Source organism: Oryctolagus cuniculus, chromosome 4 (assembly GCF_051225735.1).
Source record: "Oryctolagus cuniculus isolate XC-2025 breed Fujian yellow rabbit chromosome 4, ASM5122573v1, whole genome shotgun sequence".
NCBI lineage: Eukaryota > Metazoa > Chordata > Mammalia > Lagomorpha > Leporidae > Oryctolagus > Oryctolagus cuniculus.
The window spans coordinates 37961104-37985642 of record NC_142870.1 but is presented as its reverse complement, the minus strand read 5'-3'; the positions used below and the strand labels follow the sequence as shown (position 1 = coordinate 37985642).

At 35.1% G+C, this 24539-nt stretch overlaps 1 pseudogene; it reads right to left on the bottom strand.

Annotated features, from left to right (window-relative positions):
• Window positions 1-236: 236 nt before the first annotated feature.
• LOC100342901 (actin-related protein 3-like) lies at window positions 237-1486 on the bottom strand (annotated as a pseudogene).
• Window positions 1487-24539: the final 23053 nt, after the last annotated feature.

Sequence of the window (24539 nt, the reverse complement as noted above, 5' to 3'; positions counted from 1 at the left end):
ACTTCTTTTGTTACACATAAGATTCAAATATTCAATATAAAGAAAAACAATCATTTTGGCTCTCTTCTACATGTGCATGTTGATACACTTATTAAAATATTCCTGTATAATCATGTTTGGTCTTAACTATTTCAAGTTAGGTTTAAAACCTCAAAATCAACTATCCAGACAAAACAGGTTATCACAAAGATTATCTCTTTTCCACTTCCCTAACCCCAAGAACCATGAAGTCAATTTTACAACATGATTCCAAACCTTAGACTGTGATGACAAATGCTAGGTCCAATTTCTTTGAAATCCTTTTTGGCGTGGCATACTTAGCAGAACTCAGGTGTGGAAGCCAGCATGGATCCTCCAAACCAAACTGCATATCATTGCATGTGATGTGTAATGACTTGTACAGCGATAGGTTTTGACTTCAATCTACCACCACTCAATCCTTCACTTAATTTCAGCTTGGCATCTGTAGTTCTTTTCAAATCTCTTTGCAAACAAAGTTCAAAGTCTCTGAACGTGATTGATCCTCCAGAGAGGACAACATTCTTTAGAGAGGACATCAAACAATAGGACAATTCTGAATTACTTCATCTACTACTTCTGAGATAGGTTGTGTAAATCTGCATTAGTAAACTCCGGATGAAGACAGATTTCAGATCCCAGGAATCTCTCCTAACCAACATCAATGGAAAATTCTTTTTTAGAGATAGCATTGATCCCTGTATACTGCTTAATCCACTTTGACCCATCTGTGTCATACTTATTAAATTCCTTCTCTAAATCTGGGCAGAATTAACTATAGCTTTCCTTTACTGCCTTAGAAGTTTCCAGGGATTGTTCTGGAGGGATTCCTACTTCTTGATCTCTCAGCAGTTGCTGAATGAAGTATATTATATCTCATCCTGTGACTCAAATGTGTTTAATACAGCTGCCAGTCAGAAACCCTTCAGCCACAAGAATGACATGAGTGACACCGTCTCTACTGTCTACTACCGTACCAGTTACTGTCTGTTCTACATGTCTTGCTGTCCAGGATGCAAACTAAGGCAAGAAGAGCCTGCACAGCAATTTACAAGCCTGCAACATTGAAAGACTCAAACATTATTTCAGCAGTGTATTCCCTGGGTTCTGGAGTATTCCATGGAGCTTCAGTCCATATAAAATAAGGATTTTCAGGTTCTGCCCTTAAATATTTAAAGATCATTTGTTCCATAAACTTTTCCATCAAATCCCAATCTTCAACTATACCATGGTGAATTGACTGCTTTGTTGCATGTGTAGGTTATTCTATTGCTTCATCACTAAGGAAGAAGTCTAGGTCATCAACACCTTTCATCACCCTCCTTAGAGCTTGATCACCCACTTTCTCTGACTCCTTAATAGCGAAACAGCAAGGAATGACAAACTGTGGTTCTGTATTTCCAGCATATCCTAGTTTTGTATACCCTGTTCCACAGTCCACCACACAGGCCTGCAGCCTCCCTGCCATCTTCTTCCTCTGATGCTGTTGCTGCTGCCGCTGCCGCCCTCTGCTCTGTGCTGTTTGAGTCCAAGGCTTGGTGGCAGGAGATGGGTTCTATCTAACCATCCACAGGCAAGCTGCCCCCTCCGTCGGGGGGAAAGCTGGCAAATCGAAGCAGTAGCAAAGAAGGAGCAGCTACAGACACTGAATTCTGATTGTTGTATACAGCATATGTGACTCCAATGCTATGTACAAGATCTCAACAGTTAAGGAAAATTCAGTTACATATGGTGCAAGTAAACCAATGTGTTTTGCATAATCACAGTTAAACACACCTACAATAAATAGAGATCTGATTGAGTCTGGTCACAAGTCACAAATGGAGTTTGATGAACAAAATTTCAGGTTTCTGACTAGAATATTGTCAGCGCTTGTCTAACACTCAAAATACTATCTCCAACCTTACTGGGAGACATTGAAATTCCCAGCATTCTTCCTTAGTGATGTCAACAGCCAAAATATAACCTCCTCAGGCACAGCTAACCCTCTCCTCAACTGCATTGATTCCTTCACGCTAACAGGAATGCCACAACCAGTAGGGGTTGGCCTCAGTCCTTGAGCCCCTGCACCCATGTGGGAGACTTGAAGGAAGCTCCTGGATCCTGGCTTTGGATCTGCCCAGCTCTGGCCATTGGATGGCAGTCTCTCCTTCTCTCTCTCTCTCTCTCTTTCTCTCTCCCTCTCTCTCTCTCTCTCTCCCTTTGCCTCTCTGTAACTCTGCCTTTCAAAAGATAAATAAATCTTAAAAAAAAGAATAAAAGGCAGTGGTCCAAAATGGCTGAGGCTTACATCCTTGTTTCACCAAAATTCAAATCTCTTTTAACCAAAATAAAAGTATCTTTTAATTCTTTTTTTTTCCAGAAACTTTTGCAGTACTTTCTCAGAATAACAATGGGAATAATAGATTGATAATATCCTAAAAAAATAGCCTAATTTTACTGATATGGGAATAATCAGGGAGATAGGATTAGGTCCAGTGAGCTGAAGGCCACACCGCTTGCTTTGCCCCTAGGAGATCTCACCTGTATCCAACCACCTGTCAATCAGACTATGTAACCACTCCCCTTTTGGAAGTGGATAAGAGGCTGAGCTGGTCCCCTGTGCTTGTTCTCCTGCACTGCCCATCTTGCCACCTTCCACCGCTCTCCTGCCCACGTGCCCTCTCTCACTTGCAGTCTGGCCTGCTCCCTAGAAAAGGCTGGTATGAAAGTCCCCATTTATTTTTTCTGACCCATTTTCCCTAAATAAAGTCCTCACTTTCCAAATAAATCCTGAACTTCACCATGTTGCCTGCCTCATTTGGGCCAGTGCTTAGAATTCTTATCTAAGGAAACAGCAAGAACCCGAAATATTAAATTTTGAAATAAGTAATTAACACACAATTATTCTTAGGTGTTTAAATTTAACTGAAAAGTGATCCCTGTTAGAAATTTGGAAAATATTTTGTTGAGTGAAATAAGCCAATCCCAAAGGGACAAATACCACTTGTTCTCCTTGATAGGTGACAACTAACTGAGCACCAAAAAGGAAACCTGTTAAAGTGAAATGAACACTATGAGAAACGGTGACTTGATCAGCCCTCACCCTGACTGTTGATGAGCAACTTGATATGTTATCCCTCTTAGTATTTTTTGTTTGTTTGTTCTACTTAATACTTTTGGTTGAATACCGTAATCAATACACAATTCTTCTTAAGTGCTGAAACTTAACTGAAAAGTGATCGCTGTTAAATATAAGAGTGGGAATAAGAGAGGGAAGAGATAATGCAATTCGGGACATGCTCAAGCTGACTTACCTCAAATGGTAGAGTTAGAAACATACCAGGGGATTCCAATTCAATCCCATCAAGGTGGCATGTACCAATGCCATCTCACTAGTCCCAGTGATCAATTTCTGTTCACAATTGATCATAATGATAGGACTAAGAACCAAAGGGATCACATAAACAAGAATAGTGTCTGCAAATACTAGCTGATAGAATCAAAAAGGGAGAGAATGATGCAACATGGGAAGTGAGATACACAGCAGACCCATAGAATGGCAGATGTCCTAAACAGCACTCTGGCCTCAGAATCAGCCCTTAAGGCATGCAGATCTGGCTGAAAAGCCCATGAGACTATTTAAGGCATGGAAAGCCAAGACACTCTGGGGGAAAAAAAAAACAAACCCTAAATGAAAGTTTTCCGTGAGTGAGATCCCAGTGGAAAGAACGGGTCATCAAAGAAGGAGGTACCTTTCTCTGAAGGGAGGAGAGAACTTCCACTTTGACCATGGCCTTGTCTAAATATGATCAGAGTCGGTGAACTCACGGGGCTTCCATAGCCTTGGCAGCTCATGACAAGAGCCTAGGGTGATTACTGATGCCATAAAAAAGAGTGTCAATTTGTTAAGTCAACAACAGGAGTCACTGTGCACTTACTCCTCATGTAGGATCCTTGTCCTTAGTGTGCTGTACATTGAGATTTAATGCTATAACTAGTACTCAAACAGCATTTTTCACTTTATGTTTCTGTGTGGGAGCAAACTGTTGAAATCTTTACTTAATGTATGCTAAACTGATCTTCTATATATAAAGAGAATCAAAAATGAATCTTGATGTGAATGGAAGGGGAGAGGGAGTGGGAAAGGGGAGGGTTGCGGGTTGGAGGGACGTTATGGGGGGAAGCCATTGTAATCCATAAGCTGTACTTTGGAAATTTATATTCATTAAATAAAAGTTTAAAAAAATTTTGGAATGAGTAAACCCATAACACTACCATAGTCTATCTAAATAAATAATTTATTTCTATAAAAAGTTGACAAAATAAGCACTTAGAAAATAAGTGTTGAAGCTAGTTAAGCTGTTGCCTGCTGTGCCCATGTCCTATTTCCAAATGTCTGAGATAGAATTTCAGTCTCTCTGCTTCCCTTTCACATTCATTTTAATGCATCTGGGATGGCATGGGTCCCTGCCACCACTTAGACCAGATGGAGTTCTGGGTCCCTGGCTTCAGTCAGTCCCTCCAGTCCCACCCCTGATAGTTACAGGTGTCCTCTCTCTCTCTCTCTCTCTCTCTCTCTCTCTCCCTATATTCCTCTTTTTCTGTGTTGCTCTGCCTGTAAAGTAGATGAAAATAAATAACTAAACATTTTTTTAAAAGAAAGCAAAAGTATCAATGTTGAGGCTAGGATAGGGATATAGATGACAGATATCTTTTGTCTATTCTACTCTGATGTAAATTAGTGTGTTTATATCATCATAGGTTAATGTGTACGAACAGGCTGCATCAGAATGGGAGCTGGGCCTCTCAATTCATCAGTTACATAAGCTATAAATAAATTCATGAAACTCTAGTAGCATAAGAATGACTGTTGTTTGATAAAGTTTAATGATTAAAAATGGCATAATTAGATTAGGAAACCAGAGCTGTATTAAATAATTTTATTTGAAGTGATGATTTGCATATGTAAATAGTAATTATGCAAGTTGAAATCCAGTCATGCCACTGAGATCAACTGAAAGCGCTGACCTTAATGTATATTTAACTTAGGTGAAAATAGAATTTTTTTTCTAAATACCCAAAGTCATATGTGTGCATTCAAACTGTCACAAGCAACGTGTGAGAGAATGAGAATCAGCTTAGCTCTATTTCTCAAAAAGGCTTCCAATTTACACAGAATGTAGTATTTCTTTAAGAGTGGTGCCATGAACGAAAATATCAATCCAAGTAAAAGGAGTTGCTATCATGTCACTTTAATAATATGAGATTCTGTGGAACTAGGAGAGATAAATAGTGAAAGACAAAATTTGCTCTTATGCATTACTATGTCTGGTAATGAAAACTATTTTTCCCTTGCAAGTAAGCAATAAATGCGATTTCTTAAAAGCATTGTTTGTATATAACATCTCACAGCCCTAAAACTGTGTATCTGAATATTTTGCTTTCTATATCATGAGTATAATCAAATAAATATAAAATAATTCCATGTCCCAATATTCAGTTAGCTTATGAAGTGCTTAATGAAGTTTACAATGCAAAACTCACAGAGTTAATTTCCTTTATATAAAATCTTTTTAACCTACAGTAATGCGCACAGCAGTCAAAATGGGTTATGAAGGAAAAGGTAATCAATTGGCAGCTGGTTAAAGATATAATTGTACACAATATATACATCGTATATAAGTGTATACACATTGTATAAATTGTATAAACATGTTATTCTGTGCCTGGGTAAACCGGGCTGACAGGCAGGTAGCTTATTCAAAAGGACATCTAGGATTAAAGTGTAATAACCATTGTAAAAATTATTGTAAGGGAATTGACCTTTTCCTATATTACAAAGAGAATTTTTTCTAGAATATTATTTGAACTTATCATTGATTTTTAATACTTTGTTAAATTATTTATTAATACTGAAGAAACATGCATAAATTAAATGAACCGACTGCACCAAACTGGGTGGTAAAATAGAGTCATAACAGTATTAATAAAATAGAACACTGCCCCGTCATAAATAGCATTTGTTTCAAAGCCTGAGACAGGAAAACTGTAATGTTTTATACAACATTTTAAACAAATATTAAAAAAGAAATTTCTAAGGATGAAAAATGATTATCAACTGGAACTATTGAATATTCAAACCTTTCCATAAATTGTTGAGTCATATCATTAATTCATCCAGTGAGTTAATAGAAAGAAATACATAAAAATATGAACATTTTAAGGCTCCACTTAAAAGGATAAATATGGTTTAGATGAATCAATGACAAATGAATAAACCAGGCTGAGTTTACAATACAAATAATAGTAACGTGACTGTTCTGAAATTTAATCCTTTATTTTGGTCATCTGCATTCTCAATGAACTGCTACTAAGTGTGTTATAAAATTATAATATTTGATTTTTTTGAGCATCACATGAATTTTATATGCATTTTTTGCATTTATTCCATGAGTTGCCCCATTTGGAAAATTGTATTCAGGTAATTGGAAATTATTTTTGGTTGCAAAATGGTTATAGCTTACATCATGATTTCAAAATGCAACATTTACTAAAAGACTAAAAGAATGAATGAAAGTAGTATTCAAACTGTGATGCAGATAAAGAAAAAAAAATGTTTAGGTATTATCAGTGGTAAGTATCAAAGAGTGCAAGGATTTTCAATTATAAAATACACTTTGCACTCTAGGATTGTTTGTTATAATAATATTATCATTCCTTTTCATAATGACAGTGAAATCTTGTTCAATTTCCACTCAATTTTTGAAATATAAATAATCATACTTAAATCATGATGATTTATCTGTCTAAGGTTAGGAAACAATTCTGTTGCTGAGGAACAAACCAGGGATTTGGGAAATGGCAAAGATCTGGGGCTTGGCTTATGTATTTAGTTCTGAAGGCATAAAGGCTAACTGAAACATGATAACATAGTTGAAAACATTGTTCTTTCTTGTGATAGAAGAATTTAGATATCCAAAAATCTCCTTTCAGTTTGGCATGGAAAAATGGCTGAAATCAATGTTCATGAAGTTCCATGGATAGCCACAGATGAAAACACATGAATAGTTTTACTATTTTTCTCCAAATGCAATACTAAATCTATAAGACTTAATGATATGTAATGAGAAAGATTTAATTTTATGATTATGGACATAGTGTACTCACCTTCCTTTACCAAGCCATTGGCAATTATATAGATTCTCTTTAATTTAATCTTTAGGTATGAATGTAAATTAAAATTCATGAGAAATGGAATTAAAAGATGATTAATTTGGTTAAAAAAATGAAAACCATGAGTATTACGAGTCTTCAAAAAGTTCATGGAAATTTATATTTAATAAATCAATGAATTTTAAATATTTGTAACCAAAGTAAACTTGTTTAATTCCATTTTCTACACCTTTTGATATCCTCTTGTAAGTTTACTTTATTGTTTATGTATTTCCATTCATAGAAAATATATCTATAAATCTAGTACTACAAAAATTGTATAGTTTTTGGGAGTCTGATAATAAAAGCTTCCATTAAAGAATAAAACATTTTTCAACTCTGTTTTATAATATTTCAAAAATCTATTTACAATATTACTACGTGAAGACTTAAAAACAACGCAAAGAGATGAGATTTGTTTCAAAATCCAAAGTTGATTTCTAATTTCTAACCATTTATATAAAGGCAAAAAGTGGCTACCTATTTCAGTAGAAGATTAAAATCATTCATGTTTTTGGATCAAATTACTATGGGGTTAAGTACAATTAAAATGCATATCCTTGGTAAACATATTAATTCAAATCTAGTCATGTAATTGGAATGCTGAATTATTAGATGGAGATTAGATGAGTTTTCTTGGCTGAATGAATATTCACTATATATCCCAAGACACATTCCAATTTCATCAACATTCTAAATGTGCTCCTCTTGATTTATCATATTTTTATCATATTTCCTTACCAACAATTCCTATATTCAAGCAAACTCTATATCTATCACTTATTTCATTGGAAGTGATGGAGTTAAGATCAAGTTTTTTCTAATTAATTTTAGTCTAGGTAGCAACCTTTGCTCCAACAACTGGAATGAATTATTATCTGAATGTTTTAATTAAAAAATGTGGAAATGCAACTAAAAGTCACAATGCAGTTACTTCTTTTTAAAGTGGTCCATTTTACTTTTTTACAAATTTTTGAAAGAAAAATAAGGAAGGAAGGAGGACGAAAAAGGGTGAGACTAAGGGAGGGAGGGAGGGTAGGGCAGAAAGTATTATTATGCTATTAAAACTACATATACAAAATACATGAAATTTGTTACCTTTATATAAATAAATTTAAAAAGTGGTTCAGAAGATTTCTAACAAACTGTTAAGAGTGGTTAAACAGAATAACTTAAGAGCCATTTGACAAGGCTATTAAATAGATAAAAGAAACTCTACATTTTTGGAAAATTTACAAAAATATTTAGGCATGCAATTAACCCTTTCTAAAAACCAAATAGTTTTGCAATTTACTAATTTTATTTTATTTATTTTTCCTTTTAAATTTTATTTATTTGAAGGCAAAAAGAGAGAGGCAGAGATCTCTCAGCCACTGGTTCACTCCTTAAATTCCACAATAGCCAGTCGGGGACTGGCCCTGGATGCAAGAACTCAATACGGGTAGTCTGTGAAGGGAATAGAGGAAAGTATCTAAAAACCTGAGCCATCACCTTCTATTCAAACAGAGTAAACATTAACAGGAAATTAGAATCAATAGAGGAGCCTGGACTCAAACTGAGGAACTCTTATATGAAATGTGAACATCTTAAACACTATCTTAAACAATATAGTGTACTCGTACCTCTGCCAATTTTATTTACATGCATTTTAATTCATGGATAACATTCACGTTATACAACTTGGACTCTAATATGTTAGTGAGAATAAAGAATATTTGAGATTACCCAAAAGGAGAGCAATGTTTTAAATTTCCTTTCAATTCAGCAAGATTACAACAATCTATTTTTAATAACTTTATTACAATGTCTGGAAACTGAGATCCAGACTAAATATTATATTTGCTGGGTTTTTCATTACTCATTTTTATTGTACATTATAAAATCAAATTGTCATAATACTGCACAGACTACGGGATTAGGAAGCATAGGATAACATCAACACTCACATTTACCAATATTATTCAATGTTCTATGCCTCAGTTTCCTTTCATGTAGAATATAAATAATATTGAGTTTTCCACTTCAGAGAGCTCTTGAGGAGAGCAAATAAATCATAGTGAAGAAAGCACTTAAAACAGATTCTCATACACTGATACCCTTTAAATAGAAGTTATGATGCAACATGTGATTTTCAAACTATCTGATTAAATTGGTGCAATGGATCTGCCTGCACTAGGCAATCATTTCTCATTGCCTTTAGAGCAAAAGAACCAATGAAGGCAGATGTTTAGCCTAGAGATTCAGACATCGATTAACATGCTCACATCCCTTATTAGGGGTATTTGGGTTCTTTTCCTGGCTCTGACTCCTAATTCTAGCTTTCTGCTAATATATACTCTGGGAAGCAGCAGCTATGGTTCAAGTATTTGTGTTCCTGACACCCTCATGGGAGGTCTAGATTGAAGTCTCAGCTCCTGGCTTTAGCCCTGGATGTGATAGGCTTAGTTCTAAATGCCTAGACCTGGATGTCATGGGCTTTTGGGTCCATGAACCTGTGGATAGGATATCTCTCCTTACTCTCTACCTGTCTCTCAAGTCAATCAATTAATAACAATGTAACAAGTTAGAAACATGAGTAAGGCAGAAAACAATTTAATCTTACTGTTACCTTCAGAAAAGGAACTTCAATGTAAAAACCTCTCGCTTTGAGATATGAGTTCAAACCATGGTAATGACCCATTATTAAAAGTAAATAAATTCATTCAAATAAATTATTTGATAAGCATTAACATTTAATATAACCGAAAGTAAAGAAATAAACATAAATACTTTTATCTCAGCAGCAATCATGGAATCAGTGTTTGTACTACGTGGCGTACTGAAGTACATTGATCAGAGAAAAAAATTATCCATTCCTTTTCTTTGACCAACTGAATAGTGTATGGGTTTTCTTTTATTACTAAGTCTGAACTGAGTTTTTTTTTTTTTTTTTTTTTTTTTTGGTCACATTAATTGAATTAGTTACCACTTATCTAACAAACAGATGATCTCAGGGGATATGGGCAAACTCCTTTACTAATGTAAATTTTAAAAATGTAAATAGGTAAGCCTTTCAGGAGAAAAGCATTTCAATATATATGCCTAAGGTAATCAATAAAAAAAGAACATCACAGCAAACTACAGAACTATCCATAGGCTTTATTTTTCATAGTCCCAATACATGTGGATTTCCATTACTATTGTTTAGTGGTTCAGGCAAATAACACCAGTCCCCCAAAGAAGGTTCACATTTTGGGTATCATGTTATATTAATTAATTTCAACAATCTCAAATTTTACTATTGACTTGTAGTCCAAAGTTATTATGTAAAAACAAATGTACAACATAAAGACCAAAAAATAACATTTTTCACAGTCTTCATAACTATAATTTAGTTTATACATAAACAATAAAGCATCTAGCTGTGTTGTTTCCCAGTTCTCAGTAGTAACCCATGTGATATTTTATAAAACTGACATTGGCACTGCTGCCCATATATGGACACAGAGAAACATAAATAAAGTAAATTTGTCAACACAAATTAGGAAAGAAACTGTGATAAAGGGGAGAACACACCTCAGAGTAAGCAATTCCAGAAAAATCCTTCATATTAAAAGATCTCATGGGGACACTGCATAATATTGAAGCACAAAAAAATCAGATGATGGAAACTGACTCAGGTTTGAAAGGGGGTAATACCTGGTTAAGGCATAAGAAAGATGCCCATTCTGTATCATGTATTACAAAACAAGACGGCCAACGCCTTCAAGCTTTGTAAGGTTTTTGAAGACACAGAAAACACTTTGTTAACTCTCAATGTTGCTAATATTTCAAAAAGCATTGCATTAAACAAATATTAGATTACTAGTTTTCATTTCCCTATGTATTTACAAACAGCAATAAGAGTTTAATATTGACTAATTCTTTTAAGATTTAGTTATTTATTTGTTTGAAAGGCAGAGTTACAGAAAGGCAGAGAGAGAGAGAGAGAGAGAGAGAGAGAGAGGTTTTCCATCTGCTGGTTCACTCTCCAAATGGCCACAATGACTGGAGCTGGGTCCATCCCAAGCCAGGAGCCAGGAGCTTCTTCTGGGTGGTCTCCCAAGTGGGTGCAGGGACCCAAGGACTTGGGTCATCCTCCACTGGCCATCGTCCACTGCTTTCCCAAGCCATAGCAGAGAGCTGGATTGGAAGAGGAAAGCCAGGGTAAGAACCAATGCCAATATGGGATGCTGACACTGTAGGGGTGCCTTTACCCACTATACCATAATGCTGATTCCTTGACTAAAATTTTTTAAAAATAACAAAATGATTATACTTTTTCCCATTGATTTTTAAGATAATTTTGCATGTTTTTAGGCTGACTGTCCTGATTTATAGACTTGCAATGTCAAGCAAAATGAGAGCTGCCTAGCCTTCATATTGATTACTTATTGATAAAGAATGGATAGCTATTTTCATTTTTACAATGGCTTTATGTTATTTTTAGTAAATACACAAATACTAGTAACATACAGTACATACATACATATACATTGAGTTGTTCACTTAAAATTTACTAACTCAGTAGGAAATTTTTCTACTTCTCAGGACTGATGATAAAAGCACTAAAATAGAGGTTGGAATTGTGGCATAATTGGTTAAACTGTTGTCTGCAAAGCTGGCATCCCATACGGGTGACCGTTCAAGTCCTTGCGGCTTCACTTCCAGTCTAGCTCCCTTCTAATATGTCTGCAAAATCAACGGATGATAGCTCAAGAGCTTGAGCCCCCTCACCCCCATGAGAGACCTTGGTGGAGCTCCTGACTCCTGGCTTTGGCCTGGCCCCCAACCCCAGTGGTTGTGGCATTTGGGGAGTGAACTAGCAGATGGAAGATTCTCTCTCTCTCTCCCTCTCTCTCTCTCTCTCTCTGTGTGTGTGTGTGTGTGTATGTGTGTATGTAAGTAACTCTGTCTTTCAAAGAAGGTAAATCTTTATTTAAAAAAAAAAAAAAGTACTGAAATAGGGGCTGGCGCTATAGCCATGGTATGCTAAGCCTCCACCTGTGCTGCTAGCATTCCATAAGGGCGTTGGTTCATCTCCCGGCTGCTTCTTTTCTGATCCAGCTCTCTGCTGTTGCCTGGGTAAGGCAATGAAAGATGGCCCGGTGCTTGGGCCCCTGCATCCACGTGGGGGACCCAGAGGAAGCTCTAGCACCCAGGTTTTGGATAGGCCCAGTGCCAGCTGTTGTGGCCATTTGGGGAGTGACCCAGCAGATGGAACCCCTTTCTCTCTGTCTCTTCCTCTGTGTCTGTAATCTGCCTCTCAAATAAATAAGTCAAAACTTAAATAAAAAAAAGAAGTACAAAAATAATCTGGGATATTACCATCTTTAACAAGAAGCAAAAACATGAGGAAACATCAATTACAAACATTGGTAATACATCCAAGAGAAATATAGATAGATAGGTAGGTAGATAGGTAGGTAGATTGATAGATAGATAGAAATTTTCACTGTATTAGACATTTCCAAGGAGGCCAACTTCTAATGTAACACGTATAACACATGTTCTTCTAAATCAGGGGTAAAATACAGTTTAATTTCATATAAAATAGCTCCAGTAAGGCTATGACAAATTTCAGAGAAATGCTATGAATGTTTAATGCATTAAATAATAGAGGAATAAAAGAGGAAAGTCATATAATAGTTAACAAATACAGTGAAATAAACATTGACCCCACTACCCATTAGAACTATAGAATAAATGTTTTAAAAATATTCAAAATAACAATATTTCTGAAATGTTTACAAGTTAGAAAGGTAGACAAAAGGCAGGCAAGTCAAAGTACTTGAAACTATTCATTATTAAAAATAAATTTATTTTGACTACTTCAGTGCTAAGAAAGTCATAAATCATAAGTTCATATTTTAAAATTCTCCAACTCTCAGTCCCAAAATTATAAAACTAACATAAAAGAATATCAAATCTACACACATGAAGTGTTTATAACATGGTGTAAAGGAAGTACAATCTATGGATCACTTGCAAATATTAAAGTGTTGTGCAAAAATAAGTTTTAACTAATTTCCTTCAGCTACTCAAATAAGACATTAACCATTGTCTTTATTAATATCAACCCAAAATATACCACATAGACACTTTTCTTAGAACTGTTTCAAAAAAGAAAAACTTCAGTATGCTTTGCTTTTACAACTTTAATTTAGATCTTAACCAATGGATCCCATGACATATAGACCGAACAAGAGATAATACTAATATGGGTCAAACACATTAACCTTGTTCTTGGTATTATTGAGACGTGCTGTAGTGAATATTGCCTTGTCCGAAGGACAATGAGGAAGAGTTTCACTACTGCATTTAATTCACTAAATTGACCTGAATGACCAGAACACCCATTGTGCTCCCAAGTGATGGCATACAGCCTTTCATTGCTATCTACACCCCTCAAACACAATTCACAGCTCATGTCACTTTCAAACCAATGCTTGTTTCATAATTTATAATGTATTACATCTCCTTATTTTCTGAAAATATGTGTAAAGAAACCAATTCCTCTGAATCCATTCTGCAGTTCAAATATAACTTGTTTGCTTAGTGGATGCCCTGATTTAGTAGTTGCCAAAATCTATACTCATATTTATTTTCATATTTTCTGTGGTTTCATACATGCTGGTATATATTCTTTTTCTAGTATCTTCCGTTATAAGAAGTTACATACGATTTATTCTAAAGACATACTTTGAGAAGACATTCTTTAATAGAATCTGTATATATGATTTATTTCTTTTGAAATTTCAAATTTCTTTTGCAAGACAGTTACAGAGAGAGGGGAAATGGCAGAGAGAGAGAGAGAGAGGGAGAGGGAAAGGGAGAGAGAAAGAAACAGGTCTTCTATCCACTCTTTCATACCCCATATGTTTAGGCTAGGCCATGCCAAATCCAGGAAACTCCATCTGTTTCTACCATGTGGCTGGCAGAGGCCCAAATACTTGGGCCATCCTCTGTTGCCTGCTCATTTGCATTAGCAGGAAACAGGAAAGAAGAGGGGCAACAGAGACTCATATGGGATGCTGGTGTCACAGGTGACAATTTACCCCTTGTTACAATGTTGACCCCAACATATATGAATCTTAGAATATTTGAGTTGATACTGGTAAAAGAATAAGAGGAAAGAAAGGAAGGAATTTAAAATGCATAATTCAAACATAAGAGTTTGTAACCTTACAATTTGGAATCATAATTCTTGTATTTGAAGTTAAACATTATCAATATAGCATGGTGAATAAGTAGAGAAATTGACCTGCTACCCATGCAGGAGACCCAGGATGAAGTTCCAAGCTCCTGTCTACATAGCCTGCCCTAGACCTAGCTATAATGGTCATTTGAGGAGTGAACCAGTGTAGATCTCTCTGTGGGTCTCTGTCTGTCTGTAGTCTTTCAAATTACTTAAGAAACCTTAAAACAGAGAGAGAAGTAGAGAACCAGAATTCAAACTCAAGTACTGCAATACAGTATGCTTGTGTCCTAAATTGCATCTTAATAACTACATCAAATGCCAGCCAAGCAATGGTGATTTAAAAGATGGATATCCCTTTTTCATTTTGATCTGCATGGTTTTTTTGTGAGTTTACCATATATATTGTGAGGATGATATTCTGTAAATGATTTTTCAGTGTGCTTATATATGAATACAAACACAGTTACACACACACACACACACACACACACACACATATATATATATATTTATATTTAGCTATAGATATCAATAGATTCCTCTATTCAATGCCAAGAAGGGAAGCAGGTTTCTTTTTTCTTCTTCCCTGAAGCTGGATTAATTTCCTACTTATCCTTACATAATATTTTTGTTCTCAAGAAATTTTGTTTTATTTAGTGTCACCCTATTAGTTTTCCCAGCATGGGTATCCCTGAATTCTATCTCCCATTCCAAACCAGTCATCCAACAGAAGTTTAATTCATTCAGGGTTCAGTGAAAATCCTCAGACTGAGAATCAGCTTTGGCATCTGTGTTTGCCTTCTGGTATTGCCAGATTCATTTCATTTAGGAGCATAATTATTTATCCCTTACTTTCATGCCAGCTAGCTGGTCTATGGAAAAAGATGTTTAAAATTTAACCAGCTACTGTTTTACTCCATACATGTAGAATGGCTAGCCAGTGTATTAAAAAATAACTGAGACTGCTTTACTGATCTCACAGGATGTGAGGGGCTAATTGAATAGGTCAATAAATGAAAAGCATTTAGAAATATGCTTTGCACATAGAAAATGCTTAAGGTACTAGGTATTTTGTTGTTGTTGTTACTGCAGATTTAGACATAACATGATATTAAAGGCAATTTGATCTAGGAAGTAATAGATCCTCCATGGACAGGCATAAAAGGCCAATACATTAACTGGTTTTTAAATATGATAATTTCATAGAACTATAAGTTTGTAGAGTACTTTTCGTCTGTGATATTACTTGGAATCAAGATATTTATATAATATGAATTTTTATATTGAACAGTTAGTGAGAAATAATTGGGAGAAATTAGATCTGGAAAGGAATAGGAGGCCTGTGATGCCAAAGGGCTTCAGCTTGGGAGGTGGGTGGGATACAAAGATATGCTCAGTGTTTTTCAAATAACTTTACATCTAAGGATCTGAAATTTGAATATTGTTATAAATATTGTTAGTTGAGGAAAATTAAGTAAGAATGATTAAACATCAGTTTCAAGAAACATGTAGATAGTAAAGCTGTATTTTGGAACAAGGTAAGTCTTTTAAACTGATAATCAATGTTTCATGCCAGTTGAGGCTTGATAATACATATACTGTTTGTTTATTTTGCATCATATTTATAATAAAACTTCTTTATTTTTACCAAAGTAGTCACTCATCTGGAAATAACTTCTAGGTTGTGTATTCAAAGTAAAGGTAGTTATCATAAATCAGAAAGTAATTAAAAAATTAGTGACGAGTCTATCTTTTATTTCATGTATGAATAATCTTCATCAAATCTACATAGTCATTTTAAGATTGGTGAATTTGAGGCATTATAAATTTAAACAAAAAAATCTCAAAATCAAATACATGCTCATATCTCTTTGCTACAAACCTTTCTAAATTAAGTTAAACACAATTAAAGAAAACACAGAAAATTAACCTATAGTCTAAGAATTCATTATGGGGTCCAGCATTGTGGCATACTAGATAAAGCCACCACCTGTGAATCTGGCATTCCATCTGAGTGTCAGTTCGTGTCCTGGCTGTTCCACTTCTTATCCAACTCCCTGCTAATGGCTTGGGAAAAGCAGCACCAGAAGATGGTCCAAGTGTTTGGGCCATGGCATCCATATGTGATACCCAGATGACACTCCTGGCTTTGGCTTGGCCCAGCCCTGGCCTATGTGGACAATTGGGGAGTGAATCGGTGGGTACAAGATCTCTCTTTCTCTCTCTCTGTAATTGTAACTTTCAAATAAATAAATAAATCTTTAAAAAAAGAGTTCATTAAATACCTAGTACTAAATATATTATAAATATAATTATTCATATACTAAATATTATTAAACTTTATATAGTGTATTTTAGTCTATAGGCAAATTATAACTATACTAAAGGAATGAGTACAATTATAGAAACAGATATAGATCAAAATAGATGTAAATATAGAAAGAGCTAAGTAGATAGATAAATGAAAAGTAGATGATCCTAGATAGATGTGGATGAAATGAATAAATGGTCTCAATAGTGTGTATTTACTGGAAATTATTCCCACAATATTCACAAGTTCATATAGAGGGATAATGAAATACATGTGTCAGTCATGAACTGTTTGTGATGGGCATATGTATAGTTCAGGGTAAGCTAACTAATTTTCACAATAAACATTAACACAGTACAATAAAGCAATACACATTTAAACTCAGTTTATTCTATTTGTTAGAGGGACTTCGTTCTATCCAATGATTGAGAACACAATTCTTAGTTTATCCAGTCAGTCTGTCATTGCTTAGTACCTGGAAGCTCCAGCCCTATTCGATGATTGTTAAATTTGTACAAGTTGGGGGGCTGACGCCTTGGCTCACTTGGTTAATCCTCCACCTGTGGTGCCGGCATCCGATATGGGTGCCGGGTTCTAGTCCCGGTTGCACCTCTTGCAGTCCAGTCTTCTGCTGTGGCCCGGGAGGCAATGAAGGATGGCCCAAGTGCTTGGGCCCCTGCACCTGCATGGGAGACCAGGAGGAAGCACCTGGCTCCTGGCTTCAGATGGGTGCAGCAACAGCCAAGGCGGCCATTTGGAGTGTGAACCAACAGAAGGAAGACCTTTCTCTCTGTCTCTCTCTCTCACTGTCTATAACTACCTGTCAAATAAAAAAATTGTATAAGTTGGGCTAAAAATTATCCAAATATTCTGCTCATGTTCCCTTGGCCAGAATTTGTTTGTTAAAAAAAAAGTAATATTTCTTTGTAAATTAAAACTAGATCTAAAACATGATTCAGCAATTTCACTACTATATGTATATATATGTATGTATATGTATATGTATGTATGTATATATACACACAAAGAGATTAAGGAATTGAAATCAGGATGTTAAGGAGGTATTTGTACTCTCATGTTCATTTCAATATTATTCATAATAACCAAAATATCGAAACAACCTATGTGTCCATCAAAGACTATGCTAAAATCAGCAGAAACATGTACACACACACAATACCTTAAAAAGTCTGTGAGAATGTAAATAAAATGCGTATTTTGGAGCAAAAATTTTTGAAATCCATGCATAGAAGAGTCTTAAAAAGTTAATATTATGAAGTTGCATGCTTTGAAAAACTGCATGAATTCCTAAATTTCTTTGAACCAAAATAAACTTACCCTTTAAATATATTTTCACAAACCCTTTGAAGTTCCCTTGTGTGTGTTTATTGACATATACAATGAAATACAATTTTGTCTTAAGAAACAAATTCCATCGTTTGAAGATCCTGAATTATATTATGTTAAGAGAAATAAGCTAGACAACTAAAAATAAATATTCCTGATTTGACTTATATATGAGTCCAGAAATCTGGAAGTCAGAAAATCAGATACTATAATGATGGCTGCAAAGGGCTGGATGGATTACTGCAGGGTGGAAATTATCAAAGTATCAGTTAAAAAAGAAGACTTTTCTCCTTTAAGATTTATCTGTTTATTTGAATGTCAGAGTTACAGAGGAGAGGGAGAGACATAGGGAGACCTATCAACTGATTCACTCCACAAATGGCTACAAAGGCTAGGGCTGGGCCAGGCCAATACCAGGAATGAGAGTTTTTTCCAGGTGAGAAAATAAGTTTGGGAGACCAATGGTACAATACGATAATTATAGTGAATAATAATTGAGTACTTGAGAATTGTTAAAAAGTAGATTTTAAATGCTCTTGCCACAAAAAATTAATATTTGAGGTGATGAATCCCTTAATTAATTTGTCTTAACCATTTCACAATGTATACTTTTTTTTAAAGATTTATTTATTTATTCCAAAGTCAGAGTTACACAGAGGAGAGGCAGAGAGAGAGAGAGGTCTTCGAACTGATGGTTCACTCCCCAGATGGCTACAAGAGCCAGAACTGCCCAATCCAAAGCCAGGAGCCAGAAGCTTCTTCCAGGTCTCCCACATGGGTACAGGAACCCAAGGACTTGGGCCATCTTCTATTGCTATCCCAGGCCATAGCAGAGAGCTGGATGGGAAGAGGGGCAGCCGGATCTTGAACTGGTGCCCATATGGGATGCGGGCACTTCAGGCTAGGGCATTAACCCACTGCATCACAGTGCCGGCCCCAATGTATACATATATTAAAACATTAGGGCTGGCGCCAGGGCTCACTAGGCTAATCCTCTGCCTGTGGCTCCGGCACCCCGGGTGCTAGTCCCTGTAGGGGTGCTGGATTCCGTCCTGGTTGCCCCTCTTCCAGTGCAGCTCCCTGCTGTGGCCTGGGAAAGCAGTGGAGGATAGCCCAGATCCTTGGGCCTGCACCTGCATAGGAGACCAGGAGGAAGCACCTGGCTCCTGGCTTCAGATCGGCGCAGCGCCTGCCATGGTGGCCATTTGGGGGGTGAACCAACGGAAGGAAGACCTTTCTCTCTGTCTCTCTCTCTCTCACTGTTTAACTCTGCCTGTCAAAAAAAAATTGGTCACTCATCACATTATAATTTTTATTTGTCAATTGCATCTTAACTAAGTACATTTTTGTGGGCTAGGGTAAAAATTAGGTGGAAATGGTAACTTGGTACATAATTTATATGTATCTAAAATTCTTGCCTTCTGAAATGATTGATAGTTGTTAAGTTATTTTTATAAGTGAGAATAAATGTGTGCATGTATTATGAAGGTAATTTTTATTTTTGTAAGAGATTACAGAAATAAGTATTCTAAAGACACGAAATCAGTTAGAAGTGTATCCAAAAAATTTAAGCCAAAGATCAAATCTGAACTTCATTGGCATTGTGAAGTTGGAAAAGGACAGATTGTAAATATTTCAAAGATAGAAAAGAGAGGAGGTGACAATTTATTGAATATGGTTAAGAAGAGTTATAATCCTGAATGTAAATTTTGAAAATAAAAATGTCTCCACTTAAATGTAGTCATCAATGAAGTGTGCAGCGTATAACTGGAGTTATTTCCCAAGTGCCAGGAAAATAAGTCAAAATAATTACAAAAAGGACAGGTTATAACAGCATATGAGTAAAAGGAAGATTGACACGCTTGCTAATGACTCCTGTTAGATCTTTGCTATTGATTTACTTAATAACGTTATAAAAAAAAAAACAACACTAACATTTAATGAAATAATACTGAGCATACCATTTTCATTAATTATTGAGATTAAATTTCTCCCTTTAAAATACATGTCAGTTTAAAGTCTTGGGGTAGACTGACATTAAATTATGGAATCATGTAGAATTAAATAATGATACTTTAGTTACGATTTTGTGTGTCTTAACTGGGAAGAAGACATCATCGATGAAACCTGTTCAGTAAGTTTGATCTATTTGTTTAGCAATGTATTTGAAGATATCAGCTTCAATGTATAGTATACATTATTCATGTTCTGTAACATTAACTTCAGAACAATAATTAAAATTGAAGAATTTATAGTAATAATGATTATTAAGTTTATGTTATAAAACAATGTTTCAGTGTACCAGGGATGATCTAGAGAAAATTATTATTTTATGAAATAATATTTATGAAATTGATATATATATCCTTCTCAAGAGAAATGTTTATTTCAAAGCACACAGCTTTCAAATATCTTTCAATTCTCTTCCTTCCAATTGTATATTTCTCCCAAAACACAGACCTTTCCCTTAAGGCATCTTCCAGTTTGTTTATTTTTCTGGCAATGTTATATCATATTTTCAATATTTTTAGGCCTTCTCAAAACAGATAAGCACAATTATCTATTGGATGTCTGACAGTACCTTTCTGGAAGGTATATTGCCTTTAAAATTCATTGTCAGTTGCATTTTATAACCAGTTCACTTGAGTCAGTAAATAGCAGGCACAGCCATGTTTTCAAATATATTTGCTATTACTTATTAAAATCTTCAGAAAACCAGTAAGGCCACATGAAAACCCTTTTTTTGGGGATCTTTCTTAAATTTTAATTTTTATACAATGTTTTTGAGGATGAGAAAAGGTTCTGAATCTAGCTGGAAGACAGCATATAACCAGTTTAATGAGTTTCAACTCAGGGATGATTAAAATGAGTTACATGCATCTCACTTACTGGGTTTGGAATGAAATGATGATAGACCATTAAGTATAATAGCCATTAGGAGCAAATTCATAATATAATGTTGCTTTTTAAATACATAGTGTTATTTTTCCCAGTTGGTAATTTGTGATAGCACTATCTGAATCCCTGATGTCATAATTGGATTATTAGTTTTTATTGTACTGTCACTAAAAGTTGATATGCTTTATCTCTATTTTTATTATATACAGTGATTTAAACCTTAATAATAATTTGTGCAATAATGAAAAGGAAAACGTAAAGGAAGAAATGGGAAGTTCTTAGAACATGGCATTGATATCTGGTTATCATTTACTATATAATAGAAATGATCCTGGAAAAATTCCGTTGTATTTATCTTCCTTGGTTTTTCACATATACATTTAAGAATATAATGATACCTCCTTGCTCCTCTCTTCCACACTGCTCCTTCTTTCCTATTATTTTTGTGAGAACATACTTTAAATTTTCTCCTCTGTAGTAATTTATTTTTTGAGGAAACAAATGTAAATTTTTCAGATATCCACAAACTAAGGTGACTCACTTGGTTACTCCTCCACCTGAGGCGCCTGAATCCCATATGGATGTCAGGTTCTAGTTCCGGTTGCTCCTCTTCCAGGCCAGCTCTCTGCTGTGCCTTGGGAGTGCAGTGGAGGATGGCCCAAGTGTTTGGGCCCTGCACCCGCATGGGAGACCAGGAGGAAGCACCTGGCTCCTGGCTTCAGATCAGCACAGCTGCCATTAGGGGAGTGAACCAACAGAAGGAAGACCTTTCTCTCTGTTTCTCTCTCACTGTCTCTAACTCTACCTGTGGGGAAAAAAAAAAAAATAAAAGTGAAAACAATATAGTGTAAAAATTAACAGTAAAATGCCAAAACCCTGGTGCTAATGAGCCTCTATTGAGTGTCCCTAAAGCTCTACAGCAAAGAATAAGAAAAAATTCCAGACGCTTGTACCATGCAACATGATTGAACTACGTAAAATAAGTTAACATGTTAGATAGTTTATAAGCATTCATTTCCTATCACTTACTTAAATATTATTTTGCTTCTGAAGTAAATTTTGAGCAGTTGTTTAACAAGAGTCAATATCATTTTTTTGAAAGTGAGATTCTGTATATAAAGTATGCTTACATATGATATTAGTGTTCTCCAGAGAGAGCGTGATTGATCAATTTGAAAAATTTGAAATTTGAAGGCAGGCTGGTACACTGGAAAAAAATGACAGGACTTCTACATTAGCCTTGAGGCAGGGTTGCTTCTTAGGGAAACCTCACTTTTCACTGTAAGGCCTTGAACTGATCAGGTGAGGACCATCTATATGCACAGAGTGTTCTGCTTCGTTTAGACTCAAATTATGACAACTGTTAATTACGTCTATAAAATACCTTCACAGAAAAAAAGAAAAAAGAAGTAAGAGTGTTTAGCATCTAGCTAGTCAAGTTGACACACAAAAATTAACCTCCAAAAATTCCAAATAATGGGACATCTTTTGGAGCACTGGTTAATATGCTGCTTGGGACACCCACATCCATGTCAGAGTTCCTGGTTCAAATCCATCCTCCTCCACTTCCAACCAGATTCCTGGATATGGGCACCTTGAGAGGCAGCATTAAAGGTTTAAGTACTTGTGTCTCTGTCACCCATATAAGAATCCTGCAGGGAGCTCTGGGTTTCCAGCTTTGACTTGGCTCATCTCTGGCTATTGCAGGTATTTGAGGAAGGAGCCAGTAGCTGAAAGACCTCTCTTTCTCTCTCTCACTCTCTCTATCTGTCCACTCTTCTGTGTGTGTGTGTGTGTGTGTGTGTGTCTTCATTTCAAATAACATGAAAAATATGCTTTTATGCAAACTACTTATAATTTCAAGTAAAACTAAGTGTTCATAAACTAAACTCAGTAAAAACTAGCCTCTGCATTTTCATTAGAGCTTACAGCATTTCTGAGTGTCTAACTTGAATTGTTTTGCATCAAAGGAGAGTGCAAAATTTCACAAATAATCTAATATTTTCTATGAAAAAAGTATTATTAACATTATTTTTATTGCATCAATGATACTGTGATTTTATATATTTTTCTTGAATGTATATTCAAACCAAACATTCAAAAAAAATAGTGTAAATGACTACCAAAATGAATGGGTGCATATTACACACTGAGAACCAAGTCTTTCTTGTATTTATAATAGGGTGTTAAAGACAGGGAAATTGAAATCACACTACATTAGGCTAAATACTAACTTTACCATTAATTGACTTTTTGGCTTCGGGAAAATACAAAACTTTAAAATTGTGCATTTTCTCCTTTAAAATGAGTTTTCTAGTTAAAATACATACTATTAGAATCATCTGAAATAATCCTTTGAATCATTTAGCCTAATTTGAGAGTTTTTTTTTTTAATTTGTATTTATTTGTTTTCATTTTATTTGAGTGGCAGAGAGATAGAGAGACACAGAGAGACAGAGAGAGATCCTCCATCCACCTGTTCACATCTCAAATGCGCGCAACAGCCAGGCCTGGACTAGGCTGAGGTCATGAGTTTAGAACTTAATGGAGATCCCCCAGGTGGGTGTCAGGGACCCATTTACATGAGCCATCATATGCTGCCTCCCAGCACATTAGTATGAAGCTAAAATCATAAGCAGAAAAGCCAATAATTAAATCATGAGTTCTAATATGGAATTCAGTCATCCTTATCTAATAATTTGTTCACTGTTCCACATGGCCATTCCAGATATTTAATAAATATGTATTAACTGTTAGCTATAAGTAAAACTAGTTTATGTATTTGTTTCACATTTAATCTGTTTCATTAATAGTATTAGCATTGGTCCCATCTTGTAGATGAGAAAAATAAATTATAGAGGATAAGTAGCTTATAAGAAATCACAAAACTGGAAAGATTTGGGTATTCAGCCTGGGCATAGAAGAGACATTTTGTAGTTGGAATTTAGAGTTTCTAACAACACTCTAACAATTTTAATTTAATGCCTAAGAATTTCTTAAAAATTGTAAGTAAATGAACAATTATCTTTCTTGAAGTTACCTCTATGTTATCAGCTGAATGACCAAGAAGAATCAATTTCTGTTGAGAGCTTGTTCTTGCTTTCTCAGCAAATACATATAGTAAGATTTCTAATTTAATTTAATTGCAGATCAATTATTTCCTCATGAAATTTTAGCATCTTAATTGAAATATCCTGCAGGTACATACTGTCAAGAGTAAGTTCAAAATAACGTAAGACATATTAATAATGAGTTGATTTAATATTAAAATTATAAGTTCAATTTACTGACAAATAGGATATATCGTTAAAACTGATTTTAAATTTTTGCACATTTAAGGCATATACTAAAGTTTTTTAAAAGGAGAATTAAAACACTTAGTGTTGGTGAGGTACTTAACAATTCCCATCACATAGTTAACTCATTCATATTCATAAATTTCACTAGAATTCATCTTTGGCTAGGAGCAAAAGAGGCATTTTATTTTATTACTTCAAAGTCCCTAGGAAAAACTGTGCCCAGATTTGTTATCTCATTGCAGTCTAACCTGGA